This window comes from Marmota flaviventris, chromosome 1 (genome assembly GCF_047511675.1).
Source record: "Marmota flaviventris isolate mMarFla1 chromosome 1, mMarFla1.hap1, whole genome shotgun sequence".
Classification (NCBI taxonomy): domain Eukaryota; kingdom Metazoa; phylum Chordata; class Mammalia; order Rodentia; family Sciuridae; genus Marmota; species Marmota flaviventris.
In genome coordinates, this window is record NC_092498.1 from 161,692,565 (window position 1) to 161,708,106 (window position 15,542).

The window sequence follows — 15,542 nt, forward strand, 5'->3', positions numbered from 1 at the left end:
TTTTTCCACTCTCATTGACCACATAAAAGACTCCACTCTAGCTTAATCAGCTACTTGTAACCAAGATAAGAAAAAAATACATGAAATTTCTTCTGAATACCATTATCTTTCTTTTCTTGGATAAGGTAAAATTCAATAAAATAAAATTCAACATTTTAACCATTTTAAAGTTGCAATTTAATGACATTTTAGTATATTCATGATATGGTACAACCAACCCATTATATAGATCCAGAACATTTTCCCTACCCCAGAAAGAACTCCATTCCGTGAAACAGTCACTCTTCAATCTCCCAACTCATATTCTCTAGGAAATCACATCTGCTTTCTGTCTCTGAATTTGCACCTATTACAGGTATTTCATACAAACAAAATCATATAATATGTGGCCTTTTGTGTCTGGCTTCCTTGTGTTCAAATAACCCTCACACAGTAGTCTAACAATATTTCACAATGCCTGATATTCATCTTACCTCATCTCACCAGGTAGGCAATTGTATCATATCATCACAAGAAGCAGGTTGAGTACAGTATAATAAGCAGTTTTGAGAAGTAGGGAGACCATATTTGCTTAAGTTTTATTACCATCTTATTATTTTTTATTTTATTATTATTGTTAATTTCTTTAAAAAAATATTTTCTTAGATGTAGATTGACCTTTATTTTATTCATTTATTTATATGTGATGCTGAGAATCGAACCCACATGCTAGGCAAGCGTTCTACCACTGAGCCTCAATCCCAGTCCCATTGTTAATTTCTTATTATACGTAATTCATAAATTAAGCTTTATCACAGGTCTGTATGTATAAGAAAAACATAGTATTTATAAAAGTTTGGTATTATTTGTGGTTTCTAGCATCCACTGGAGTCTTGGAACACATCCCCTCTGGATAAAGTAGGGAATTGCTCTATTCCACTATGCTCTATCCCACAGTTTGTTGATCAGTTGATGGACATTTGGATTGTTTCCACCTTCTGGCTATTGTGAATAGTCACTTTCCTTGGTCTCCTGCACTGATCAAAAAGCAAGCTTTCATTTCAATGTAAAATCAACTGTTTTCTTTTTCAACTTAGTCTGAACCAAAGTCTTCACCTTCCTCTGAATTACATCACCAATTCTATAGCTGACGTAGCAAACAATGAGCACATAACAGAATCTCACAGCCTTATTTAGGTTGATTCAAACTTTGTTATTTTCTTAAAATAGTAATTTCAGTCCAGATTTCATTTCCCTTAAAATTTTTGGGGATCCGGCAAAATTGTCATCTCTTGCCTGGGTTATTATCATAGCCACAATTTAACTGGTCTCCCCATTTTTGCCTTGTCCCCTACAGCCTATCTTACTATAATGGCCTCAGTGATTTTATTAAAACAGAAGTCAAATCAAGTCACTCTTCTTAGAATCTTCCAATGATATCCCACATCTCTCAGAATAAATGCCAAAGCCTGTTCAATGGTCACTAAGGCCACATACCCTGGGCCCTATTACCTGTCTGCCTTCATTTCCTACCCTTTTCTCCCAACTCACCACTCAGATCTGGCCCCCTCCTTTCTGTGGCTTGCAGAGCCGATGCAGGCATCTGCTTTTAGTCCATTCGCCCTTCCCCAGAGAGCTCAACTTTAATGCTCAAATCTCACCTTCTCGAAGTCCTACCACGATCACTCCCATTTAAAACTTCAAGTCCCATCTCTCATCAGTGTTCCTAATTTTCCTTACCCTGTTTTTGTTTTTTGCTAATTATTATCATATAATAAATATATAATGCATTTATTTGTGTCTGCTCTCTACTGTCTGTTTCTCTCATTAAAAAGTATGGCCATTATTGAAAACAATATGGAGGTTCCTCAGAAAATCAAAAATAGAACCATATAACCTGGCATGAGCACTACTGAGTATATACACAAAGGAAATGACATCATACTGAAGACAGGCCTTCATACTCATGTTCATTACAGCTTTATTCACAACAAGTTAGGGAATTAACCTGAGTGTTCATCAGGGGAATAATGGGTAAGGAAATGGTAGTTTATGCACACAATGAAATATTATTTAGCCTTAAAAAAAGAAGGAAATCCTGTCACTTATGAGAACATGGATGAACCTGGAGGACACAGACTAAGTAAAATATGGCACTCACAGAAAGACAGACACAGGATCATCTCACTTATATGTGGAATGTAGAAGAGTTTGAACCACCAGTGGCTGGAGGTGGAGAGGGAGATGCTGGGAAAATGAGACAAAAATCTCAATTAAATAAAAGGGATTTTTTTCTTCTTTAAAGTGACTCTAGTTAATAATGGATCCTTAAAAGCTTCTAAGACCAGAGGTCTTAAAAGTTCTTATCACAAAAAAGTGATTAGGTATGTGGGGTCATGTATCTGTTAATTAGTTGAGTTTAGCCATTTCACACATATACATATTTCAAAACAATATGCTACACATGATAAATATAAATTTTTTATTTTTTTGCAATGCTAGGGATTGAATCCAGGGGCCTCACACATGCTAAGAAAGTACTCTACCACTAAGCCACATCCCCAGCCCAGACACATATGATTTTCATTTGTTGATACCAAAAAGATAAGTGCTAATTCAATGGGAGGGACCTTTATCCCCTTGATTTGCTCATTTAGCTCCAGCATCCAGAAAGGAACACAGCATGTAAGTTGGTTGGTGTTCAATTTGGGACTTATTGGGCCACAATCAGTACTGAGAAGGGGCTGCTACTTCAGACTGGTCATGAACTTGTCAATTTCTCACTGTTCCACCCAGCCCATTTGATTCCCCTTCCTGTCAGGTCCTGCAGACTTTTTGGTTTGTAATTCTTGTTCTTTCCCTGCCACTTGTCATTCATGTCCTGGTATCACATTAATCTCCATTGTTATAATATTCAAAAAAGCATGTCATAATTATAGTTCATGGAAATCACCTCCTATTCTCCTTTTTCTCCTGGGGAAAATCTGTTTGAACACGGTAGAATCTCAGTAAATAGTTCTGGACTAAAGAGCTCCCTTGGCATTCTGTCTTTCCAGATCTCTCCACTGCCAGGGGGTCACCACCATACAGGAGAGCACCTGGCAGACAGTCCACAATGAACACCATCCACTGTGGTGCCTCTGATGCCCCTGCACTGTAGTCCTTCAGCTGAAGGCCAAAGAATCCTAAGGGCCTATTTTGAAGGTGAGGCTTCATAGCTGCTCAGTTCTTTTAAACACTGAAACAGAACTGCCACTTTCCTGAAGCTCCAGTTATGGTTTAATAATAGTAAAATGCTATCTTTGCAGATGAATGTGCATGTCATACAAAATGTTTCCATTTTTGCCATAGTTGCTTAAAGGCTGATTGAGACATCACATTTGTTGCCTGAGTAATGTAAGTTGATCAATTCCAGAGGCTGAAATTCTTTTGGTCTTTCCTGTTTGGATTCTGTTCAGTTTTATCCTTCAATGATTCATGTTAAAATGTATCTTAACTTGTAAACCCCCTCATTCCTTTGAGTAGATGGAAGAATGGATTTTTTTTTTTTTTAATTAAAACTCTTCCAGGAATATTATCCTTTTTCTCATTCTGTGAAATTCAGCCATTCCCCAAATAGCAAATGCATGATGGTGACGGCGTAGTGAGAAACTCCATCAATGGTGGCTGCTATTTTCATAATGATCCAATGCTGCTCCCGAGCACAGGACTATCTGGCAGCCTGGGCAAGGGCACTAGGCCCAGAAAGTGTGCCTGAAGAAGTCCTGCCTGTGTGACAGTCGTGTTTGGCATTTCCCCTGCCCTTACCAGCTGGGTCTTCATTGTGTGGGAGAGAAGAGAACAAGAGCTAAGGAGAAAACCACAAGGCACACCTTTGACAACCTCCCCGGACAAAGAGGGTAGAGCTGGGGAGAGAGGGGAATTATATCTCGAACCCCTTCCTGCAACTTTTACAAATGTTTTGGGGTTAGGCTTGTTATTTAGTATTTTTGTGTGTTGAGAAACAAACATCTAATAGTATCCCACTCCTTCAATTCACTGTCATTTTATATTAGGAAGATCATATTCAGGGTTATGCTTAAAATTTAAGATCTAACTCAGATATCTTATATTAAATACTATCATTCTTTGGGTAAAACTTCAACTCTACTATAATCTTATAATTAGAAGTATTACATTTATTCAACTTTGCTATGTCAGAACAGCCAGTTACCTTTTCTTTAGAGGGCAGGCCAAAAATCCTGATAATTTACCAGTGGATCTTCATCTGCTGTGATTGTGGATGCTCCTTCTTCTTAATTCTGTTCAGATCAAAAAAAAGAAAAAGAAAAGGGATGAAACAGTGGATAAAGCTAATCTGAAGTTTATAAATCTTAGGACCAGGGATGTGGCTCAGTGGTACAGCACTTGCTAGGGTGTTCAAGGTCCTGGGTTCAATCCCTAGCACCACCACCAAAAAAAAAAAGAAATCTGTAATCTTATTAGTTACCAGGTGTTCTGAAATTATTACTTGTGCTTTGAAATGTCAAACAGATAAAATTCAAGGCGCTTTACCAATTTTATGACAAATGTAATTCATTAATTTTTAACAATGAATTTAATTGGCTGTATTTACAATAAACTAAGAACAAATGACTACTCAATATGTACATAGAGTCAGCCTCCTGGGGCTTAAAATCATTGTGTGTAATTTGCCACTAATGAGTTTTCACTTAATTTTAAAAATAGCTATTCAGAAAGCCTGCTCCTGTGAAACCTGTCAGAATCATAGATGTAACACACACACACACATTCTGAATAAGAACACTATTTGGAGAGCTCCCTCTGTCCTTTATCAATCAGCAGTTTAAAGAAGAAATTGTTCATACTATAGACAGGAAAACAAAAAACTCAAATCCTCTTCCTAAAAAGCACAAGGAAGCTATGCACTCTTCATAGTTGTGCACACACATGCATACGGGTATTTCAAGTGAAATGTGGGTACTACTCAATTTGGGGAGGATTCCAAAGGATTGGGAATTAGCAAACCAGAGGTAGAAATTGAGTTTGTTTTCAACTTTGACATGCAGCAGAAGAAAAAAAGTAGCCAATACAGGCAACGACACAGCTACAGGGTAGATGCTGTCAAAGTATACAGCACAAGGCAGGCTGATTTCCTATGGAAAATTCGCTGCGAATACACTTCACTTCCTATAATCTTCACTGGCTATATATACCAAGGTCAGGCAATATGAATATTGCTTTGCTCAATTTTTATTTATTTTCATAAACTCTAAGATGATAACCCAAACATTTCTATGGCTTGGGATACTAAGGCGCTAATAAAGCATCTCTTTAAAATATCTGAGTGATTGAATTCTTTTGTGTGTGTGTGTGGGGGGGTGGGGGCGTACCAGGGATTGAACCCAAAAGCACTTAACCACTAAGCCATAACCCTAGCCCTTTTTTATATTTTGAGACAGGGTCTCACTCAGTTGCATGGGTCTTGCTAAGTTGCTGAGGCTGGCTTTGAACTTGTGATCCTCCTGCCTCAGCCTTCCAAGCTGCTGGGATTTACAGGCGTGTGCCACTGTGCCTGACTTAGTGACTGAAATTCTACGCCATGTTTTATCCATTTATTCATAATCATCTTTATTGGCTTTTAAGTTATTCCTAGATCATCCCCTTCCCCTCTCCCTTTAAAAAAACAGTTTCAGTTTTATTTATTCACAAAATGTTACTTGGTAATGCTTAAAATCATTCCTACGATCTCTATAAACCAGATGTTTTTCTCCTCCAGATTTCTAATTCTTGGCCAATCTCCTACTTTTTAAAGAATTTCTGATTTCCATTTTACTGTCCTTGTTCTGCCTTCCTTCCCATAAAAGCCACTATCTTACTTAAAATGTCTGTCTTGAGCCAAAATTAATTGCTTTGCATCATAAACATTTTACAGCTATGAAAAATCACCCAAAGTAAGTTACAAAATACCATGACAGAGACAGTGTATTTAGATTTTATGGTCAAGAGAGCCATCCACCCCACCCATGGTGATGCCTTCAGAGGACAGCGGGGCACCCAAGGAGGGCCCTGCACATGCTGGTCAAGTGCTCTCCCACTAGCTGCCTTCCTCGCTCTCTGACAGCCTGGTTGCACTTCAGGCGTAATCTGGATCACCCTTTGAGATATAATGTAGCCTGTCCAAATCCAGCAAGTAGCTCCTGACCATGATAAAGGAAGAACAAGACGCTTAAAGCAAGTAGGTCTTGTTTTGAAGGATAGCAGTATAAATTTTCTTTTTATGTCTTAAACCTTAACTTTTAGGCAAATCGCCGAGCATTAGAGAGAGATGGTACTCTAGGCACTAGGGGAGGCCAGCGAGGGAAGAAAAAATGCTGGAGACGAGGCCCCACAGGGAGCACTACCAAGGTGGTGACTCGATTCTATTTTCTAAATTAGAGCTGGGAAAAAATTGGAAGCCTTGAAGGACGATTGCAGTCTCTTCCTTCTATATACGAAAGGACTGAAAGCAAGAGAGGTTTCCCCAAGCTGATTAATTTACTCAATGTTGAGTATGTGCTCCCTGCCAAGTCTGGAGCCTGACACCAAGACCAGCAGGGTCATGTAGCTGAGCCACTTAGTGCCCAAGTGACATGTTTTCTTTCCACCTACAAGCTTAAAATAATCCATTTTTTTCTGGCTATTTTGCCTGGTGACCTTGGGGGTAAAATATGAATTTGTTCCTAATTTTCAAAACCCAGGAAGATTCACATAAAATTCCTAATTTCTAATCTCTCTTGGAAAGTCAAAAATCAGGCCCCAGGGGACAGCTCTCTTGCAGGAGGTAACTGGGCTACCTCTTGTCATTTGTGTGTGCTTTCCACAGGACCTACCTGGTGTCATCACTTATTTTCCTTCTGGGCCTGTCTCCTGTAGGCAGCCATGATTCTTTCTTTTCTTTTTTTCCTTCCTTTCTTTTGGTACTGGGGATGAGCCACATTCCCAGACCTTTGTTATTTTTCATTTTGAGGCAGGGTCTCACTGAGTTGCTTAGGGCCTTGCTAAATTGCTGAGGCTGGCCTCAAACTTGTGGCCCTCCTGCCTCAGCCTCCTCACTCAGTCTCTGGGATTACAGGTGTGCACCACCACACCCAGCCTGAGCGTATACTGCTTTTTTCTAAGTCTCTTCTCCCCAATGAAAAATTGTAACCAAAAATTCAAAAGCAGTTTATATGTCATCTGTAGGTATATTCTCCAGAAATATGCATTAACAGGGTGCCTAACTCCATTTCTTCTGACCCCACTTACAATTGCTTCCAACCCCGACAGGTTGGTTCTCTTGGGTGAAGCAAACTTAAGAATGAAACTCTACACTCTGCACAACTTGTCTTTTCAATGGAGCTACTGGGTATCCCTCTCTTTGAAGGCCAGCCAGTCATTCTGTACCTACAAAGCTACAGGGACAGCTCTGAGAGTCACCCCACTCAGTACTGAGTGTTTGAGACACCAATGGAGAGGGTGCCATGCCACTCATGAAGAAGGACTCCGGCAACTCGGGCCCCGGCTTCAGGGCCCATTTCATTTCCTGCAGCCAGTCCTAGGGCATTCCCAGCCCTGTGCAGCTCCTCACAATGCAGTCTTAACTTGATTTTAGTCTCATTTTCTGATTCAACATCCCTACACAATACTCAGTCCTTCTTCTCTTTCCAAAAGGGTTCAGCAAAGCAATGTGTGGTCATGTTGGGGCCAAAATTCTTCCATCTCAAGCTCACTCAGTTCAAGACCTACCTCTCCAAGTTCCACTGAGGTTCACTGAGCTCCCTCTCCATTTTGCTGAGTCAATCATTTTTTCCATGAATTGTGACTCTACTGCACTATTTCACCAGTAGCCTAAAAGAGAACTAAAGTATAATAAAAATTCCAGCAGATCTCCAATTTGTCACTTGCAAAGCCTTGGTCAAGTCGGACAATTAGAAGGTCAATTTATAAAAGTACATGACAATAATAATACTGATGGTCACTGGCACTCACTGACACTTACTATGTTTCCAGTATTAACACTAAGCCCTTTACTTGCATCTTCTCACCTAACCCTTCCACTGCCTGATGAAAAAAGCCCTACTATACTCCTTTAGCATGGAGCCCAGGCCTGCAAGCTGAGGCAGTTGCATACTGAAGTTGAGATTAAAACCATTCTCCATTTCCACACATGACAGCAATTCCCACCTGTCCCCCAACACCTGCTTTTCCAACTGCTTGCACTCCTTTCTTTCTACCTTCTAAGTAACTCAGATCGCAGCCTTCAGAGCCTGGCTCAGGGCTGGGGCTGGCTCAGTGGTGGAGCACTTACTTGCCTAGTATGCACAAGACCCTGGGTTTGATCTTGAGCACAACCACCCCCAGCTCAAGCGGGAAAAAAAACAAAACACAAATCACTATAGATGGTCTTCTCAGATGCAGGATCAGCCACAGTTCATCCCTGTACCCCTAGGGCCTGTTGAATTGTGTCGGATTAGACTGAACAAGGCTCAGACAGGCACTCATCCACTCAGGTTAATATACGCCTGGTCCACGATGGTCTTGCCTTGCTAAGGACATGCAATTAAGTCAGAGCAATGAGAAGCTGCTCTGGCATTTACCTAGTGCTTCCTTGCCAGACTCACCTACAGACCCTGAGAAAGAGGGGAGGAGGGATGAGAAGGGAAAGTCCAGGGCTCCCAGTGCTCTCCTGACAGACAGAAAGAGTCTAGGGCGTGAACTGCAGGGAGGCCAGCTTAGGCAACAGAGGTTCTCCCCCAGTATTTTGCCAAGGCAACATTAATCTCTTCCTATTTCTGGCCTGGGTTATAGAACTCTAAAATTCATAGAAAGGTCCTCAGTCAAGTCATTCTTTGCTAACTCTAACATAATCCTTTAGGAAAGAAGTTAAATAAACGAGGCACTAGCAAGCATTCTACTCTGAGACCATACTTATTAACACGACCAATAATAACAACTTTCACCCAGTGCTTACCCTGACCAGACCTGAGTTAAGTTCTTTACATGCACAGTCTTGTTTAGCCATCACCGCAGCCCTGTGTAGAACACTTGTAAGAAAATGGAGGTCGATGGCAGATAAATGGCTTGCCCTAGGTCACTATCAAATGGCTTACAGTAAAGGCAGTAGCTAGTGGGGTAAATGTGATTTTTATTAATAATGCATGCAGAAATTTTTACTTTTCCACCCTTGCTCTTTAAATATTCTTTCCAAAAGGCAGGCTGGGCAGATCTAAAAGATCTTTGAAAGATCCAGGGCAAATCCTTTCTAAAAAGATCTAAAAGATCCAGGGCAAATCCTTCCTCTTCTAATAAGCCATTCAAAATATTACTTGTGATAGAGTTTCCAATATCCACATTCACCTATACCCACATTCTCTCTCTCCTCGAGCATACCATTTGACTAAATTTCCCAATAATCACTGCAATAAGGCTCGATGCATGATCAAGTCCTAAAGTGTGAACTGAAGTGCTGGTGCTGCTTCAGGGCTAGCCCCGCAGCCTGAGCTGATCTTCAGTCTCTCATACCCTCTGCTGGTCAAATGCAGAGAGCTCCAAGCACCCGGGGGAAGGAGCCAGAGAATTTCACTCCTGAACAACTGAGGGAAACCAAGAGCCTCTTTGCCAACCCACACTGAGCTGTGGCTGGAGCGAGAAATAAACATGTTTTGTTAAGTTGTTGAGATTTCAGGTAGCTACAGCAGTAGGCCTACACTATATTATTATTATTGCTATTATTATTGTTATTATTACTGTTGTTACAATCTTCATTACCAACAGCAATAGCTATAATGTATTGAAGGGGTGCCAACTATTAGGAAATATATGTAGCTTTATGTACTTTATCTCGTTCAGTTCTATGAGGTAGGATATTATCTGTATTTGACAGGTGACAGAAATCAAGAGTCAGAGATCAAGAATTTTCTTTCCTCTAAACATATATAGCATTTGTAATCTAAAAGGTTTATTGTGTAATTAATGCAATACCCATTAAACATTTTGCATTGATGGGTTAAGTAGTTTTCACTCCTATAATTGGTTGATTTTCATGAGTCAATAACTTATTTCATACAGATAAAAAGCTAAGAGAAAGAGGGGTGGGTCTTACAACTGTATATTTCATACCACTACACACACTGCTTCATAAATATATATATGATGTATGTATATATTAGTTAAGAGACATAAATATATTCTTTAAATTTTCTAATATATGTGCATACATATTACATGTATATATGGACACATATATACATACATAGTTGGGAAGAAAGAGGCCAGTCACAATGACCAATAAAACTTTTTGTTGTTGCTGACTGAAAACTTGCTTTAAATCTTTGGGGGGAATCTATCACTTAATGAACACAATTAATGCAATTTTTCAATATTGTAATTACATTTGCACATGCACATGAATCCTCAGCCCAGTGTTGGCATATAGTTGATGGTCAGTATGATCATTTCCTGTCTACTTCTCAATAGCTATTTCAAGTATAATAATGCTGCTTGAAGAAGACACAGGAGATCAAGAGAAAAATGTTGAGCCAGTAAATATATCATGATTTCAACGATAAGGAATAGTTTCCTGCCAGGTGTGTAATCCCAACCACCCAGGAGACTGAGGCAGAAGGATAGCAAGTTCCAGACCAGCCTGGACAATTTAGTGAGACCTTGTCTCAAAAAATAAAAAAGGGTTGGGAGTGTAGCTCAGTGGTAGAGTGTTTGCCTAGCTTAACATGTAGGAAGCCTGGGTTTAATTTCTGGTATTGACACATATACACACCCAAATAGTTTCCTAGCTGACAGAAAGACTAAATGTTGGAAGTCACAGCCATTGCCAGTTACAGAACTATCCCATTCATAAAAGTCTGTCCTGACAACCTGCAAGAACGTGACTTCTGGACAAGGTGAAGAGCCAGAGCTTACACTTTCACCTTCACTGCTACTGAGCTGCAGTGCGGCCCCTGGGGACTCAACTTCTACCTGCTTAAGTTCTATCAGTCTGGCCACGTGGTATCATTATTTGTAGGTGAACACTAATGTGCCATCCAACAGATCCTAGATTATCTTCTGTATTTCGTTAGATGACAGACTGACATCTGAGGAAGATCTGTTTCCTCTGAGGAAGTTTGTTCCTGGCTCTCTCCTAACCACGGAATTCATTTCCCACTTAAGACATTCCAAGAATTTTATTAACATGATGAAGACACTGGATTTTACGTGGTGACATTTCACACTAATCACATACTGCAATGCTATGACACAGTCTTTACATTATCCAATTAATGTAAATATTTTAGTCACTATTCATTTAAATATATGTTCCAAAAAGTCTCTCTCCTCTGAAGTTCTTTCAAAATGAAATGGCACAGAAATGTGATCATTTTTCATTTGGTATAATTAAAGTACACATTTGGATGTTTTATTCCTGCCCATTGATCAACTGTAATATTTACTTTGTTAATGAGAAGCCTTTTCTGGGTAATTTTCCATTTAACTTTAGGATACCACCCTTAAGAGTAGAAATAAGGTTAATGCCATAATCAGCTATTTTGCTGGTACATCTGATTTTAGCAGCTGCTCAAATATGTTCATACAGAGTTTAGAACACCTAAGCTAGAAAAATACAGTTTGAAAATTAGTCAACCAAACTCTGGGTGACAATTTTTCAAAAACGAATATGTTTAAAGTGTTTATCATAAACATTCTTTTAAAAATAAAATTGTTTTTTTAAAAAAATATTCATTTATTTTTTAGGTATAGATGGACACAACACAATGCCTTTATTTTTATGTGGTGCTGAGGATCGAACCCAGGTCCCGCTTGTGCTAGGCGAGCACTCCACTGGGGAGCCACAATCCCGGCCCCCAAAATAAAATTCTTTTAAAAATGCTGAGTAAAGGGCTAGGGTTGTGGCTCAATGGTAGAGCGCTCGTGTAGCATGTGCAAGGCCCTGAGTTCGATCCTCAGCACCACATAAAAATAAACAAAATAAAGGTATTGTGTCTAACTACCACTAAAAAAATAAACATTTTTTTTTAAAAATGCTGTGATAAAAAAGCAATCTCTAATGGTCTCATTTATGTAACATTCCCCGAATGACAAAATTAAAAAGTTGAAGAATAGATTAGTGGATGCCAGGAGGCAGGGATTTGAGGGTAACAGAAATGAGCATAGCCATAAAAAGGTAACACAGGGGACATTTCTTTAGTGATGAAATAGTCCTGTATCTTTTTTTTTTTTTTTTTTTTTTTTTGGTATCAGGGATTAAACTCAGGGGCACTTGACCCCTGAGCCACATCCCCAGCCCTATTTTGTATTTTATTTTTCACAGAGTTGCTTAGCGCCTCACTTTTGCTGAGGCTGGCTTTGAACTCACGATCCTCCTGACTCAGCCTCTGGAGTCGCTGGGATTACAGGAGTGTACCACCCAGCCCGGCTTAGTTCTGTATCTTGTTTGTGGTAGTGGTAACATGAAAATACCCAAGTGATAAAATGCCAGAAATACAAATACATTTTATACCAATGCCAATGTTCTGGTTTCAATACTGTATATAGTCAGATAAGAAAGGAGAAAATAAGTGAAGAGTAACCAGGACCTCTTGAACTATCTTTGCAACTTACTACCAATCTATAATTATCTCGAAATAAAAAAAGTACAAATAGCTAAGAGTATGTTTACAGAATAATTCATTCAATCATAAGATTAAATAATAGCCAAGCCAACTTAAAACACTGTATCATCTGACTTTCCAATTGTTCCTGAATGAACTACAAATTATTTTGATAGAGGTGGGAAGTTTTAGAGTTGATTTGCTCTCAAAATGCTTACTCTTCCTGACAAGGTCAGTAACATGGAACATTCTAGCAGTCAATATCTGGATGTCTTACAAAGGAGCAGGGAGCATACAGTATGTGAAAAATAAAGACATGAATTTAAAGACTTCTTACATCTTTAAAGTCTATAAGAAAGCATACTTTAAACATGAGTTAAAAAAACATAATTTGTGGTTTCTGTATGCTAATCAAGATGTCACTGAGCATATGATAATACGTAATTTGCAAAATACATTATTAGACTTATGTGATTACCAAACGGTAGATTTTGTATACATATACATGGCAATAGTTTTTATAATTCAAGCATCTCTATGGCTAAATTAATATAAATTGCTGTAGTATGTCAATAATAAATAAGAGACAAAAAGAATTCCAGAAGCTGGTAGTTGCACATCTAACAAAGCCAGTTTAAGTTATTTTTACTAGGGTTTTAGACAGAGACCTTTTTGTCATGGATTGAAATGTAACATTCCGGGACTATATCACAAACATGATCCTCTGATCCTGAATCTCACACCTAAGCGGGCTCAACACCGGTTCACTGCCACTGAATCTAAAGCAAGGTTGGCAGCACTTCCTAAATACCTTCCTGTTCGCTCCTCTCTACAGTGATGCAATTTGACCTACATTTGCAGTGCCCATTGAAACTTCATGGGAGGGGGAAGAGGAGAGTTTTTCATTTCTCCTATCCTCTGATTAACTAGGACAGCAAATGCCACTCAAGGGACTGCTACTGGGCAAAAAAGCAAAGGGGGGAAAAAGTCATGCCAGTAGGAAATTCCACAGGAGGACATTTAGAAATCCTGCATTCTCTGATTCTGCAAACAAACTCTCACGGCTTTATAAGAAGACAGCGAGGAAGAATTGCCCCACTTTACACCATAATCAGCCCAGAACACCAACAGCTATTTTATTTACTTAGCAAGGCTCTTAGCAAGATGAAAATTAAACTTGAACTATAGACTCTTTTCCTTGTCATATTCTTTTTTAAAAATAAGCCTAATTTTAGGATCATTTTAAATTTATGAAGTTGCAAAGATTATATTGAGGGTTCTATAAACCCCATATCCAGTTCCCCTATTATTAACTTATTATATAAGTATACAAACATTTGTCACAGCTAATAAACTATTGCTGACATGTAAATATTTTCCTCCAGCTTTGTTAAGGCTGAAGTGACAAATAAAAATTATATATATTTATGGTTTAAACATGATGTCTTGATACTTGCATATATTTTGAAATGATTAAAACCAAGCTAATTAACATATCCATCGCCTCACATACTTTTGGTGAGATCATTTAAGATTTACTCTCTTACAGGCAGTGGCACATGCCTGTAATCCTAGCAGCTTAGGAGGCTGAGAGAGAAAGATTGCAAGTTCAAAAGCCAACCTCAGCAACTCAGCAAGACCCTGTCTCTAAATAAAATACAAAAAAAAAAGGGCTGAGGATGTTGGGTGCAGTGGCACATACCTGTAATCCCAGCAGCTCGGGAGGCTGAGGCAGAAGGGTTGTGAGTTCAAAGCCAGCCTCAGCAATAGTGAGGCACTAAGCAACTCAGTGAGACCCTGTCTCTAAATAAAATACAAAATAGGGCTGGGGATGGGGCTCAGTGGTTGAGCGGCCCTGAGTTCAATCCCTGGTACAAAACAAAAACAAAAACAACAAAAAAGAATTTTTTTCTCTTAGCAATTTTCAAATATATATTATAATTAATTATAGTCAGTATGCTAGGCAATAGATCCCCCAAACTCATTCATTCTCACTGAAACTTGTACTTTTAAGCCAACACCTCCCCAATTCCCCTTGTCCCTGGAATTGCCATTTCACTGTTTCTATTAGTTAATTTAGATTTCACATACAAATGAGACCATGCAATATCTGTTTTCCTGTGCATAACTCACACTCAGGAGGTATACTGATGACATTATTTCTATGTCTAATTTCTGGGGGAACTTCCATACCTTTTTTTGTAATGGTTGTACCAATTTACATTCCTACAAAAATGTAAAAGGGTTCCTTCCCTCTTCTGCATATCCTCAACAACAGTTGTTATTTTTTGCCTTTTTGGTAACAGCCATTCTTACAGATGTGAAGTAATATTTCATTGTGGCTTTAATTTGCATTTCCCTGATGATTAATGACAGTAAGCTTTTTTTTTTTCCTTTTTCAATATAGCTATCAGCCATTTGTATTGTCTATTCAGGCCCTTTCCCTTTTTTTTTTTTTTTTTTTTTTTGACTATTTTGTTGTTGTTTTCTTGAAATTGTGTTGAGTTCCTTATATGCATAGATATTAATCCCTTACCAGATGTGTGGTTTGCAAATATTTTCTCCCATTCCATAGGATGCTCCTCACTCTGTTGATTGTGTCTTTTGTTGTGGACAAGCTTTTCAGTTTGATGCAATCTCATTTATCTATTTTTGCTTTTGTTACTTGTGCTTTGGGGATTATATTCAAAACATCACTGCCCAGAACAGTGCCAAAAAGCTGTCTCTTTCCACCTTCTCCATACCATACTCTTTGGAAGGAAGTCCCTAAGCACCATTCACACTTAAGGGAATGGCAGTTATGTTCCCCTCCTTGAGGGGGATTATTTGCAGAAATCATTTGGAATTATTCTACATGAAAAATTTATCTATTCTTCCCCACTTGTTAATTCACTTGATCATTCATTTATATTATATGGATTTGTGGACATTTGT

The 15,542-nt window shown here is 38.8% G+C and overlaps 1 protein-coding gene across 2 annotated transcripts in view; it reads right to left on the minus strand.

Moving 5' to 3' along the window:
- Atxn7 (ataxin 7) overlaps positions 1–15,542 on the minus strand; it is a 149,013-nt gene that overhangs the window by 113,999 nt on the left and 19,472 nt on the right. For both annotated transcript variants that reach the window (XM_027954523.2, XM_071618523.1), the window contains exon 2: positions 4,193–4,280. The gene's annotated coding sequence lies outside the window, so the exon portion shown is untranslated. The remainder of the gene's footprint in view (positions 1–4,192; positions 4,281–15,542) is intronic.